Source organism: Grampus griseus, assembly GCF_964374135.1.
Source record: "Grampus griseus genome assembly, chromosome: 14".
Taxonomy (NCBI): domain Eukaryota; kingdom Metazoa; phylum Chordata; class Mammalia; order Artiodactyla; family Delphinidae; genus Grampus; species Grampus griseus.
Window position 1 is genome coordinate 55346174 of NC_139008.1, and position 14659 is coordinate 55360832.

The window sequence follows — 14659 nt, forward strand, 5'->3', positions numbered from 1 at the left end:
AGGCTTAGAGAGGTTAAGAAACGTGTTTATTAGAGGAATATCCAAAATAAGAATCGTTAATTAACTGACAAATTTTATACATTAATGATTAATATAGAAGTTATAAATTATATTGATTATTGCTATATTGTTGTTATTAATATTTATTAATGTTGCAGACCTGTTTTCTTGTAGAGTCTATGTCAGTGAATTTGAATGGTTCTTGTGGCCTCTGCACCATCCCCCTCAGCCGTGTCTGTGCTGACAGACCCACATTGAAGTTGATCTTAAACTTAGTTCAGGTAGCTTAGGAAAGACCAATTGAATTTGAACGTCATTGTAGAGCTGAGTATTTATCAAAAGAAATCTTCAACTTCTTGCACACATATTGAAATGCTGATATTGAGAGAAAAATTAAGTGTTTGTACTAGCAATGTAAAAAGGATAATTCTTTTAAAAAACAATGATATTGGAATCAAATACCTACAACTGATACATAGACTTTCTGGATAATCCTGTCAGGGGGGAGTGGGCAGTATTTCAGTCTCTTATCCCTTACACTCAAGGACCTGCGTTTACTCTTTCCGTTTACTCACTCTTTCCACCTTCTCCTAATTTAGGACACTTTCTCATTGTCTCTTGGGATTTTTTCTTCTCTGTGCTCCATAAGCTGTCAGTCCTGCTGCATCTGCCTCCTGCTATGAGGGCATGATCTTACTTGCTTTTCTCTTCATGTTTTTTTCATTTCTTGCTCTGATAGTTTTTATTTCTATTCCTTATGGTATTTAATCTTGTTTTTTCTAAATTCTAATTTAATGTTTAATTATTTATTCAATTTATGTACTATCAATTTATGGTAATCTAGTTTTATCCAGGGCCATCAAGAATGATACCATCGAGAATAACACCTGAGCTCTTCACTTAGTTGCTTTATTGTTTGGAGATAGCCTTTTGGCTCATAGGCAAAAAATAGTCACAGAAATTAAACCATGAAATATAATTTATGGTTTTCTGTTTAAAATACAATTTTAGTCGTATGTATTTTTTGTATATTTCTGTGTATGGAATTACATTATACTAAACTGTAAATTTTTAAAATAAAACTTTTGTCTGTTGTCTGTGTAGTGATTTCATTATGTTCTTCTGTTTCTCACTTCAATATAAAATTAGAGAAAAAATTAACCCCCAACTAAAACAAAACTCACACTTTAAATATAGTAAACTAGGAAATGGGGAGGTGTTGGTTAAATGGTACAAATTTCCAGTTATAAGTTCTGGGGCACTAATATACAGCATGGTGACTATAGTTAACAGTACTGTATTATATACTTCAAAGTTACTCAGAGAGTAGAGCTTAAATATTCTCACCACATACACAAATAATTATGTGTGGTGATGGAGGTGTTAACTAACCTTACTGTGGTAAACAATTCCCAATATATACATGTATCAAATCATCATATTAAATTTACACAATGTTATATGTCAATTATATCTCAATAAAGCTGGAAAATGTTTAATAAAATAAAATATAGGAAACTATTATATATATGTATATATATGTAATACAGAAAGTCAGCTTTACTACGGACTACTGATATTACTACTAAGTCTTTATAAAGTAGGGCAGTTAAGTGTCTGGCATTTTGGCCTAAAGGTCAATGACAGCTCAATACATAGAACTAAAAAGTAACAGTGCTTCCAGCAGACCATTTCCTTAACATTTTAAGACAGGAGAACATGCAGCTATCAGTCTTTGATCTCATTTTCTAGAACATGACAGTTGTCAACAAATGAACAGATTAATCTGGGATGAAGGGTGGAGAAAATGCAGAAACCCAGTAAAACAACAATCCCAGATATAAGCTGTTAGGATACACATAGAAAGTAGTAGTGAAGCATATTTGCTAACATACTCAGCTAGGGGAGGGCAGGGGGCAGAGGAAACCTAAAAGTTCTACGGTTAGTATTTGATTTATAATAAGTTAATTCCCTGTTTTATAAATTGTATAAGTTAATTTCTATCTAATAAGATTAACTAAATAGGTGGGCAGCTCATATGTCTGAGGGATTGGGAATCTCTGTCACTGGACTTTTTACCAAAATTAGGAAAAAATAATTGGAAAAGTAAGCCTGTAACAAGAATCCAAGTAAGTATCCGTCTATGAGCCCTAAGTCTCTTGCTTGAGATTAATTCCAATTTTTATCTCTTCACCCTTTTTATTAGAATTATTTTTTTTAAAAACTAGTCAGGTGTCTTATCCCAACTTCTGTAGTCAATCATGTAAATTCTAACAGAACAAAACAGGAAAAGAAAGGATTGTAAATAACCTTGAATAATTAGCCAGTTGACAGTGTGCTTAAGTTACTTCTTTGAAAGCATCAATGCTAACAACAATAGCTACTAATATCTACTGTGCAGTCACAGCGGAGCTATGGAGCTATACCGTGTATGGCTTTTTTTTTTTTTTAATAAATTTATTTATTTATTTTTGGCTGTGTTGGTCTCTGTTGCTGCACGCGGGCTTTCTCTAGTTGCGGTGAGCGGGGTCCACTCTTCATTGCGGTGCACAGGCCTCTCATTGCGTTGGCCTCTTCTGTTGCGGAGCACGGGCTCCAGGCACACGGGCCTCACCAGCTGTGGCATGTGGGCTCAGTTGTGGCTCACAGGCTCAGCAGTTGTGGAACACAGCCCGTGGCAACTGTGGCACACAGTTGCTCCACGACATGTGGGATATTCCCGGACCAGGGCTCGAATCCGTGTCCCCCGCACTGCCAGGCGGATTCCCAACCACTGGGCCACCAGGGAAGCCCCTGTGTATGGCTTCTTATCTTTTGATTGATCCTTTGCTGTGGAAGTTGTGAAAGTAAAAATGTTGCCCCTAGAGGGTAGTATTGTCTCGCCACTCAGGCTTTCCTTGGTTAGTTGCAAAGCGGTGCAGGTCGGGCTGTGCTGAAAATAGGCACATCCTACCTCTGCTAAAGATTCCTGGATCCTGGTTTTAGGCTTTTGAAAATTCTGCAACCCACTCATTCTTTCCCACTTGTCACTTCTATTTGAAGCATAAGCTTTTTGAAAAGAAAACTATCCCAAATCTATTCGTTAATATTTTCTGTTAATAGTCTATTGATAAACATAGAGATATGTTTACCCTCTTCTTATATTAGACATACAATAAGGTATAGTGTTTGTTACTTATATTAAGTTGTTCGATCTGGGATACAATAAACTTGAGTCACTTTCTGTTTCCTGGGACCAGAAGAAAATAATTATAGTGCAAAGAAAATAGCTCTGCAAGTGGATGGGTCTTATATAAATAATAATTGGAAGTTAAAGCCAAATCAGGAAAATGAAATTATTTCTCTCCTCAGGAATCAAGGAGAGTTAAGTTTTGTAGGAGTGAGCTTTAATTACTCATCCTAACCCCAAAGGTATTTTGAATACTTAGTAACACAAATAAGGTACAGGTTTAAACCATTGTAATAACTACATGAACTAACAGTCTAAACAGGAAGGAATAAAGTGATCGGGTTTAGATTTGAAACACGTGTACCCAAGAGAGGGCATTAGTGGTAGGGTCAAGCTCTTCAGGGCCTGCAGAGATGAACTCTATATAAATTCTATAATTTAGATTGCTCTTTAAATTATTAAGAGATCTAAACTAAATTCTTTTTTTTGTCAATTTCTAGTGCCAGCCTTTGATTATTCCTTTCTGAGAATATGTGAACAAGTCTTTAGCTAAGAGTTTATAAAAACTCATATAAATGGTTCATTTCTTGTAGGAAGCTTCAAAGGAAGTAAAAACAGTCACATAGGCAGGCATTATCTACAAACAAGGAAGTGAAAGAGTTGGGTTTAATACTTTTGTCCTATTTTCCCTTAGTAATAAAAAAAAATTTTTTTTTGGCCGTGCCACACATCCTGTGGGACCTTAGTTCCCTGACCAGGGATTGAACCTGGTCCCACAGAAGTGAAAGCACCGAGTCCTAACCACTGGACCACCAGGGAATTCCCAGTAGTAAAATATTTTTAAAGTAACAGCAGGATTTTTAACATTATTTAGTGTATGACTTGCTTTATTTTTTGTTCCATTTCTCCTTGTCAAAAATTTAAGAATCTTGTTTTCTATAGCTTAGAGAGACCTATTTTAATGTTATCATCTAACTATCCAATCCATTTCAGGACAAGTGACTGAATTTGAAAGATGATAAACACCTTCACACCCCCCTCCCCAATGGAAAAAATTTAAAGCAATACTGTGGATTCTTTCAGTGGTTTACTTCTGAGAGAAACCTTCAAATGTGAGCACAAGATAATTTTTTTCCTCCATAGAATACTCAGCACTTTAGTTAATTTTAAAGGGGTTATATAATACCTGCAAAGTGAATACAAACTTGAGAATTTTGTTTTTTAAAGTGTTTTTGAATGTAATAAATATTCTTCAGCTACTGATTTCCTATACGTACCTCATATTCCTCGAAAACTTAATAGTTTGTTAGTCCTCATATTTTTAGAAGCCACATCTCCACACAACTCAGCATTATTATTTTTTTTTTTCTTTTGGCTGTACTGCGCAGCTTGCAGAAGCTTAATTCCCTGACCAGGGATGGAACCCTGGGCTCTGGCAGTGAAAGCACCAAGTCCTAATCCCTGGATCACCAGGGAATTCCCAGCATTAATTTTTTTTTTTCAGTTAAATCAGGTTGTTTAATAACTTTAATTCTGGAGCACGTGTTCATATCTAGGAAAAGGTGGTGTAGGGCTGAGAGGCTCAGTACTAGTAGAGAAAACAGTTGTGTTTCTTGACGAAATTTGAGTTAAACTATGACTCTTCTTATATTTTGAACAAAATACAGGGCTAGATCCCTTTTGAAATATTCTTCAGTCTTTACCCACTCACTAAAACTGAGATTTTTACCCAGTAAAACTGGCTGTTACCAAAGTATATCAACTTGTATACAAATCAGCCACAGTTTGGAATAGGTTTTCTGATACTAAAACCACCCTCTGATATTTGGCTACCGCCACCTCTTCTATGTTTTGTCAATTCCAAGCCCATTTCCCAGGAAGCAAATTAAACTAAACATATTATTTCCTTTCTTCCACAATTAGAAAATTCTTCTATACCACTCATGTTTAGATTGTAGGGAATCTACATGTCTCTGTTCTCAGAGAGCTTACATTGCAAGCTGTCTGGACTCCAGCCCCTAAAAGATCAAAAGCATCTTCCATGGAATGTTTTGCAGACTTCCTATATAATCCAATGAAAGCTATAAAAAATAAGCAATACAAATTTTGGTAAAATTTCAAGGGATTTCTATAGCCCAGGAGACCCACTCACCAACCTCATGGTCATAACCATTGTGGGCAATGCTCACTCACACTTCTGTGTTCAGAGCTCAGGTTGTGAGTTCAGATGTGAACTCTTTGCCACGTTCACATCTTGTGCTTGTTCTCTATGGCCCCTAATTTAACATATTAAGCAGAGAAGAAATGGGGATAACACCTCAGCTTTTAAAGGTGTCAACCTAGCAACCAAGAAATTTCAGTGCCTCACTCTTCTTTATTCATCACCTTGGTGAAGGGGTGTGTCCTTCATCCCAGACCCTTCACTGAGAACCTCTCATAGTCCAGCTGCTGTTTGGGTAACCTCTGATGATACAGAAACTATAGCAAAAAAGGCATCTTTCTTACTGTCTCACAGTGAAGGTGTCAATGACAAAATGTGAAAAACTTCCACAACCGAAATGTTAGCTAAGAGTCTTTTTCACTGAGAGGTTCTCCGAACATTCAGAGTCAAATGGATGACTTGCCTCTTTTTTTTTTTTACAGCTGGTTTTCAGTGTCATGACTAGATATCAGCTCCTTTTGCTAGAATACTGTTTATACGATGTTGTATCGCTGTCCTATTGCTATTGCAACACCTTACCACAAACTTAGTGCCTTAACACAAATCTATTATCTTACAGGTCTGAAGATCAGAAGTCTAACACGGATCTCACTGGGCTAAAATCAAGGCATTGACAGGGCTATGGTCCTTTCTAGAGGCTCTGGGTAGCATCTGTTTCCTTGCCTTTCCCAGATTCTAGAGGCCACCCACATTCCTTGCCTGATGCCCCTCTTCCTCCATCTAAAAAGCCATCAGGATTGCTTCTCTTTGTGCCTTTTCTCCATAGTCACATCTTCCTCTGACTGACTCCATCTGCCTCCTTCTTCTACTTTTAAATTCCTTCTGATTATGTTGAGCCTACCTAAATAATTCAGAATAATCAATCTCCCAATTTTAAGACCAGCTGATTAACAATCTTAATTTTCCTTTGCTGTATAACCTAACATATTCACAGATTTTGGGGACTAGGATGTGGATGTCATCGGAGGGGGGATGACATTTTGCCTGCCAAACCTGTGAATACAGTGCTTCTCAGGACTGAGAAGGAGAGCCATTTTCAATACTTTAGATAATAGACCTTCTTTGAGAAAGAGAAGTTTTCAGGCTATCCAGTGTTTTCAATATATCTAGAAGAAGTCTGTTGAAATTATTATTTGTATATGGAAGTAAGCCTAAGGTTCTCGTCTTAATGAATTATTCAGTGACTTTGCAAGTCTGTGTATTAAAAATAGTTTCAAGTTAAATGTCAAAATCTCACTCAATTTTTTTAACCTTTTCATTTATTTTTATGTCTATCTTATCAAGTTATATATATATATAGTTATATATATATATATATACGGTAACTAATTCCATTGTGTAGAAAAGCTGATGATGAAAACAAATATGTACACTCTACCTTTCCACCCCTAGGCCCATGCTCCAGAGCAAACCTGGTATAGCTTTTTTTAATTCTTCTGATACTGACCTCTATAACTTCAAATAAAACTAGTATGTAGTTTTTATGAATTAATATTGCCTCATAACTTTTTAAGTATGTAGTAGGTGAGCTGGGTAGAGTGCTTTGGATAAAGGTATATCAGTGAGGATTTAGTTACGGGAAATGCAGACCATTCTCGGCACATTAAAAAGAAGGATTGTAAAACAGAGATGATTGTAATATTGTTGGAAGGGCTGGAGGAATGGGCTGCATGCTGGGTCTCCAGGGCTGACTCCCAGAAAAACACTACAGGCCTGGCTTGCCAGGGGAGCTTCTACCCCCACAACAAGAAAGGTGGAGAATTGGGGCCTGCCAACATCACACAACTGCCTCTTAACAACTGCTAGAATGTTGCTGCAGAGAAGTTAAATTAAATGTCTCCTCAACTACATGTGCCAGCAGAAAACAGCAAGAAGGAGGAAGATGGCTCTCCAATTCTACCTTCCAAATCTAATGAGTGGACTCCAATTCACACTCAGAATTCAAGTGGCAAAAGGACTTTGGGAGGGAATTCCCTGGCGGTCCAGTGGTTAGGACTCCGTACTTTCACTGCCATGGGCCTGGGGTTCCATCCCTGGTGGGAAAACTAAGATCCCAAAAGCCACGCGGCACAGCCAAAAAAAAAAAAAACTTTGGGAAACGTTTCTTTGCTTTCCAACCTCTGTATTATAGGAAGGCACACTAGGAGGATGGATTGGGTGTCGGGTATCAAAATCACTTTATTTACTACCATTCATCTCTTTGGCTAGTCACTATGCATACATGTTCATTCTACCCATTCATAAACATCTGTATAACAACGGCAACTTAACATGACAACGTAAAAAACATATTTCCCTTCTTTATAAAAGGAAGCTATAAAGATCTATCACTCACTGTGTGGTGTTTATTCCTACACTCTGCTTGATAACCTCTATCCAAAGGACTAAATTATCAAGTTGACTACTACCAATACATTTTATTTCAAATAATAGGGGAAGTAAGGGGGGAGGCAAGTTGCTTAATGTACAAATACAGGCCTTCTTTCTGCAACTGGTCTTGAGGTTCCAGTTAATATTTAGAACTACCTTTCTCCATTCCCACTCTGTATTCCCTTTTTACTCGGTCAGCATCTCAGCTGGTCTGGATTCTCTACCTGGTAGGATGACTCAAAGCTTCATCCTGAGGTGTCTGAGCCCATAATGATCCTGCCTATAGTTTCTACCACCTTCTATTAGTGGATGTGAACATATTAGGAACTGCCCTAGAAGACCCTCTAAGTTCTGGAAATGTCTTCCATGCCCCAATTTATATCAGTGACCCAGTTTTCTCCTAATTATCAAGTGGAAGCCCACTAATCCTCTTTATGTTTTCTACATCATAGGCACAAGAGCCAAAATGTTTAGGTGGTAGTTTCAACATCCAGTTCAATGGATTCATTGTCCTGTCTTCTGGTAGAAGTATTCCTCCTTTGGATAGTAAGACCTCTAGCTAGTAAAGCCCAATTTTATGGGCATGCAAAGCAAAAACTTTATGAAGGGATCATTAGAAGTAACAGTGACATGGTGTTCCTAGACCTTGGTTCCTAGACCAATGTGTTCTGGCTGTGTAAGAAACAGCACCATAAAGTGGTCACTGGCTTGGAGAAAATAATTCATCCTGTAGGACAGTACCCCAGACTTGCTAGATATTATCAACTAGCTGGCATCATAACTGATTTTTCATTGTCCATTGCAGTGTTCCCTCAGGCCAGATGCTCTTAGGTGATGGGGTACATGGTAAAGACAGTACCCATGAACTTCAACCCATTGCCTTACTTCTTCAGTTGTAAAATGACTTCCTTAGTGAGAAGTAATACGTGGGATATCGTGACAGTAAATAAGTTTAATAAATTCACATATGGCATTGCTGAAAGAAGTAAGGCAGCAAGAGCAGACCTATCCAAAATAAGCTCCCTTCTTCCAGAGAAAACAAATTGCTGCCCTCTTGCGGCCCAAAGTAATTGATCTGCCACCAAGTGGCAAGCTCATCCCCCTGAAGTTTGGCACTGTGTTGTCTCAGATAAGTTGCTCTGCTGTCAACTTAGACCCTCAGCAATGGTGATAGTCTAGGTCAGTCTTGGTGAAGTTCATGTTGTTGAGCACATGCCTAACTGCAACCCCAGGCCCCGTGGTCACTTTGTTCATGAACTCATTGGCCAAGGGCTGAGGTGGCTGTAGAAAGAGACTAGCTGACATCCACGGAATAGGTGATATCTGTTTAGTTGCAAAGCTCCTTTGGTGCGCATTCATGTGGACCCAGGTGTACAGAGTACACCCAGACTCAGAGTACATTCTTAGAAACTTATTCACAAGCCTCTTCCCCAGACTGATGTTCATTCATTCAGCAAATACTTATTGAGTGCCTGTCAGTGCCAGGTACTATTATAGGAAAAGGGGACTTAACAGTGAAGATAATAGTTAAAAATTCCTATCCCCATGGAACTTACATTCTAGTGGGATGAGGAAACAGACATAAACAAGATGAATAAACTATATAGTATATTAGATTGTCAACAGAGAAACAGAGATGGAAGATAGGGTTGGGGAAGTGCAATTTTAAACAATGTCCAGGGAAGATGTCACTAAGAAGGTGATACTTGAGTAATGACCCAAAGGAGTTGAGGGGATGACCCATGTGGCCCTTTGACTGAAAAGCAGATCAGAGAGGAGAAACAGCATGTGCAAAGACTCTCTGGTAGAATGTGCCTGGTTTGTACAAGGGCCAGCAAGGAGACCAGTGCGGCTGCAACAGAGTGAGTGAGAGGAATGAGCGCAGTAGGAGTTGAGGTTAGAGTGTGAACATGGGGCAAGATATGAAAGGCATTGTAAGCCATTTCATGTATTTTTGCTTTTATTCTAAGTTAAGCACAGGCTTGACCATCTTGTTTCTTATACATCCTGACTGGCTAAGCCACATGATGTATGCTTGAAGTTATGCCCACTGGGGAAAAAATCCTTTTCCCAGTGTTCTTCAGAACACTGTGTTCTCCTTAGAGATTCTGTAATATAGCAGCACGCCACTTTTGGCTAGTGCCAGATGTCATGCAGAACCACCTATAAGCCAGGTTCAAAATGTTTCTTTCTCAGCTGAACTACCCTGTGAGGCCTCAGATATGGAAGGGAGAGAGCAGTATGACAGGACCAGACTCACTGGGAGTGTGAGTCACATTCCTGAAAACATACTGGGCCTTTGGGACCAACTCAAGCCTGTTCTTCCATACACCCCTTTCACTTTATGATGAATGCCACTACACCCACTCAACATTACGGCTTGGTGGATCGGAGAATACCTCTTAGTGTCCTGTGGCCAGTAGATGAGGGCTCAGTAGAGGGCTTGGAGCTGTTTCTGAAGAGGAGGAGTAGTTATTGGCTGAAGAGAACCAGGACTTCTGCCAATTCTGGAGGCCTATGTCGTGATTGGCCTATGAGGACCTGCCGGGACCAGGTTCCATCGAGTAATCTGACACAGAAACTTACAGCACCAACATCACTAAGATGTTTGCACTGCAGCCTGAACCAACTGGCGAGCCTACTCTTGCTCTGAGCCTATTTGGGTCCTGGATCAAATTCCAGTGTGGGGGGTGGAATTTTCCCACACAACCAAGCAAGTCTCTGGACACCAGCTGGGTATCCTACAATTTGGCTCAATTCTGACACTATCAACCTGGAGATAGTATCAGATTCCACAGGTGAAGTCCCATAAGACTGCCCTCTACCTCAGATACAAATCCCAAGCCCAGGTTGTTACCTGTGCCTCTAGTTGGCTATAAATCAGAGGTTCCCTCAAATCCCTTCCTTGGGTGTGAATAATTAGCTAAAGCTGCTCACAGAACTCCAGAAACCCATTTACTCACTAGATAACTGGTTTATTGTAAAAGGATATAACTCAGGGACAGCCAGATGGACGAGATGCATAGGGCAAGGTACGGTGAAAGGATGTGGAGCTTCCATGTCCTCACCCCAAATCTCCACATGTCCACCAATCCAGAAGCGCCCCTAACCCTCTCCTTTTGGACTTTTATAGGCTTCATTACATAGTCGTGATTGATTAAATCATTAGCCATTGGCCATTGATTCAACCGCCAGTCTCCCTCCCCTCTTTGGAAATCAGGGGGTAGGACTGAAAGTTCCAACCCCCGATTGTGTAGTTGCTTCCCTAGTAACCCTTAGGTGCTTTCCAAAAGTCCCTTCAGTAACATAAACCCCGTAGTGATGGAAAGGTGATAAGACACCCATTTCACTTTTATGGCTCTGAAGTGATTTCGGGAACTGAGGACAAGAGACCAAGTATTATGACAAAAAAAATGCTCCCATTTTTTTGCTTATTGCTCAGGAAATTCCAAAGGTTGGGAAACTCTGTGCCAGAAACAGGGATGAATATATAATTCATAAATCACAGTATCCCTGAGCCACACTCAAAACTAAAAGTATTATGGATTATACTTATTGTATAAGTAGCACACCTAGTGTGTTGTATCTGGCTTCCAAAATCCAAAGAAGCAGGACAAGTATTGTGACTCTTTCAGAGTGTAACGGGGTGCAAAGTACAGCAACTTGTCTTTCACTTTGCAGGGTATATTCTGATATGCTCCTAAGTACTGGAATCCAGAAGCTTCACTGAGGAGACAGACCCCTAAATTTTTGTGGGATTTACCTCCAAGGTTATGGTATGGATGACCTGCCAAGGTATCTAGGGTAGCCAGTATAGTCTGCTCACTTATCATTCTATCAGCATGATGTCATCAGTGTATGGACAAGAATTGGCATCCCATGGGATGGGGAGATGGTCCAAGTCTCTGTACACTAAATTATGACAGAGAGTCATAGCTGTCACGGACCTGAGATAAGACAATGAAGAAATATTGTTCTTGACAGGTGAAAGCAAACTGCTGCCAGTGTTCTCTTATTAATGAGAGAGAGAAAATAGCATTTGCCAAATGTATAGTTTCCTGCCAAGTTCTAGGGGCTACGCTGATTTGCTCTAGTAAAGAGGATACAAGTGGAATTGCAGCTGCAATTAGAGTAATTTAAAACATTCTACTGCTGTCTTTCTAAGACATCTTCTATAATAAAATGAATTAAATAGTGCACTTTATCTTCCAAAAGAAATGGTGGCAGTAATCTCTGTGATTCCTCCAGCAATGCAGCATTGCCTTTGGTTTACTATTTTGGCCTTACGATACTATGATAATAATATATGGCCTTCCTATCAGAATAGCCTTGATCCACAAATTAGGGAGCCAAGTGGAGATTTTTTAAGTTAAGTATGTCTGCTCCAATTAGGCATTCAGGAACTGAAGTAACTATAGGGTAGGTTCAGGGACCCGTTGGTCCACTGTAAGATGGACTTGGGCCCAAAATCTATTTATTACCTGACTCCAATAGCTATACCCCACCCTCCACTCAACTGTAATCTACAGTGATATTCTGCTCAATATCCTCGAAGTTCATCCATTTTGTTGCAAATGGCAAATTTTCATTCTTTTTTATGGCTAGGTAGTATTCCATTATATATACATATATATTTTTGGCCTCCCCATGGGGCATGCAGGATCCCATTTCCCTGATCAGGGATTGAACCCGCATTCCCGCTCCCTGCACTGGGAACATGGAGTCCCAACAACTGGGCTGCCAGGGAAGTCCCTATTTTTATTTAATTATTTATATATATATATATTTTTGGCCACACTGCACCACATGCGGGATCTTAGTTTCCTGACCAGGGATTGAACCTGTGATACCTGCATTGGGAGTGTGGAGTCTTAACTACTGGACCACCAGGGAAGTCCCTAGGTCCCATTTATTTATTTGTTCTTTTATTTCCTTTGCTTTAGGAAACAGATCCAAAAAAAAATACCACTACGATTTATGTCAGAGTGTACTGCCTGTGTTTTCTTCTAGGAGTTTTATGGTTTCCAGTCTTATATTTAGGTCTTTAATCCATTTTGAGTTTATTTTTGTATATGGTGTTATTAGAGAATGTCTTCTTTATTCTTAATTTTTATCCACTTGACTACCATGAACTGAGAGAAGTAAACCAGTCTCTTACTACTTGACTTCTGCATTTCCTGGTCTCTCTTATAGTTTCTGCTTCCTAACGCTATTTGCAACATATCCATAATTATTATATAATTTTATGAACTGCTCTGCCTAGAATTATAGAAAATATTCTTTGTTTAATAAATCTTTGCCTTGACTTCAGTCTCCTTTTATATTAAGATGACACCCTTGCTTTCTGTTTGTATTTTCCTGGTACACCTTTTTCCATACTTTTATTTTCAACTTTCTAGTTGACTTTAAGTGCATCTTGCATACAAGAGTTTGTGATCCCATCTGAAAGACTTTTGTTTCAATAGGCGAGTTTAGCCCATTTGCGTTTATTGATTTGACATATTTAGGTTTAGGTTTACTTCTGTCATGAATATGTTAGGCTCTTTTCTTACTTCTAAAACTTTCCACGATATGTTTTCTTGTTTTGCTTTGTATGTTTCTGTTCTAAAATTTGTACCTGGGATTTATTTTAATCAGGAATGGTAAGCTAAGAGACATGAGGCAACTGCCTTTGAAAGAATTTATTACTTACACTTTCCAAGAGAAGTGGGCAATACCACACCACAAAGGGCCACAGGGGTTAGCATCAAGGCTGGTCAGAAGGCGGGAGCAAGGGGGAAGCCTAAGTGTTTATTGCTGTGGTTGTGGGAACTGGTGAGGTGAGGATGTCCCCTATTGGGCAAGAAGTGAAACATAGATACTGGCATTTGTTGTTGGAAGGTTTGTAATCAGAGAAAGCTGGATCCCAGCAGAGATGTAAACAACTTTGGACATTAGTTTGGCCTTGCGATTAATGGATGCCAAGTAGACAACAGAGGATCTAAGAAACACAGAAGAGTTTCTTCTGATAATTTAGGTTTATAATTTCATCTAATAGTTTTAACATCTGACCTTTTAAACAGTATCTGTTATTTTCCTCTTTGAACAATGTATGTTAACATAGTATATTTATACTACATAAGTATATATTATATAAACATATAGTAGATGTGTATACTATTTATGTAGTATATTTCCTCTTCCTTCTCTCTCTCGTCTATCACCTTACTTTGATGTTATCTGTGCTGACTTTTGTGAAATGTACTTTTTATACTATTAATAGATTTATCATCTTTAAATACCTTTTAACCCTCTATCCCACAAAGACATCATATTTACACTACTATCTACCTTTTCCTTCCTTCCTTTTTTAAAATCAGGACTTAATATTTACATTCTGTTCTATGGCAATAATCACATTTATTGGTCCTACAGTTAAACGTTCAGTGTACATTGCCTTTTTTTTTTTTTTGGTTTTAATTTTCCAGTCATCTAGTTTGCTGTAAGTTGTGTTTTGGTTTCCCCATGTCCCTGGTACAGAAGTGACATCCATGGGACATGAAGGCAACATGTGCCTTGTGAGGCAGTAGGGTGGTAGCAGCTTCCTCTTAAGGCCAATTTCAGAAATTGCTCCTTGAAGCTTATCCTCTTAACTCACCAGCCTTCCAACAATCCTGTGAGCTAACGAAAATTCTTTCAAAAATCTCCTTTTTCTGCTTAATCAAGTGAGTCAGTTTCTACTGTTTGCAACCAAGAGTCTGCAAACCACAGTTCATGGGCCAAATTGGACCCGCTATCTGTCATTATTCAATGGATTAAAAAAATTAAAGATTATCATTCTAGACACATGAAAATTTTATGAAATTAAAATGTCAGTGTCTATTAATAAAGTTTTATTGGCACACAGCCACACTCATTTG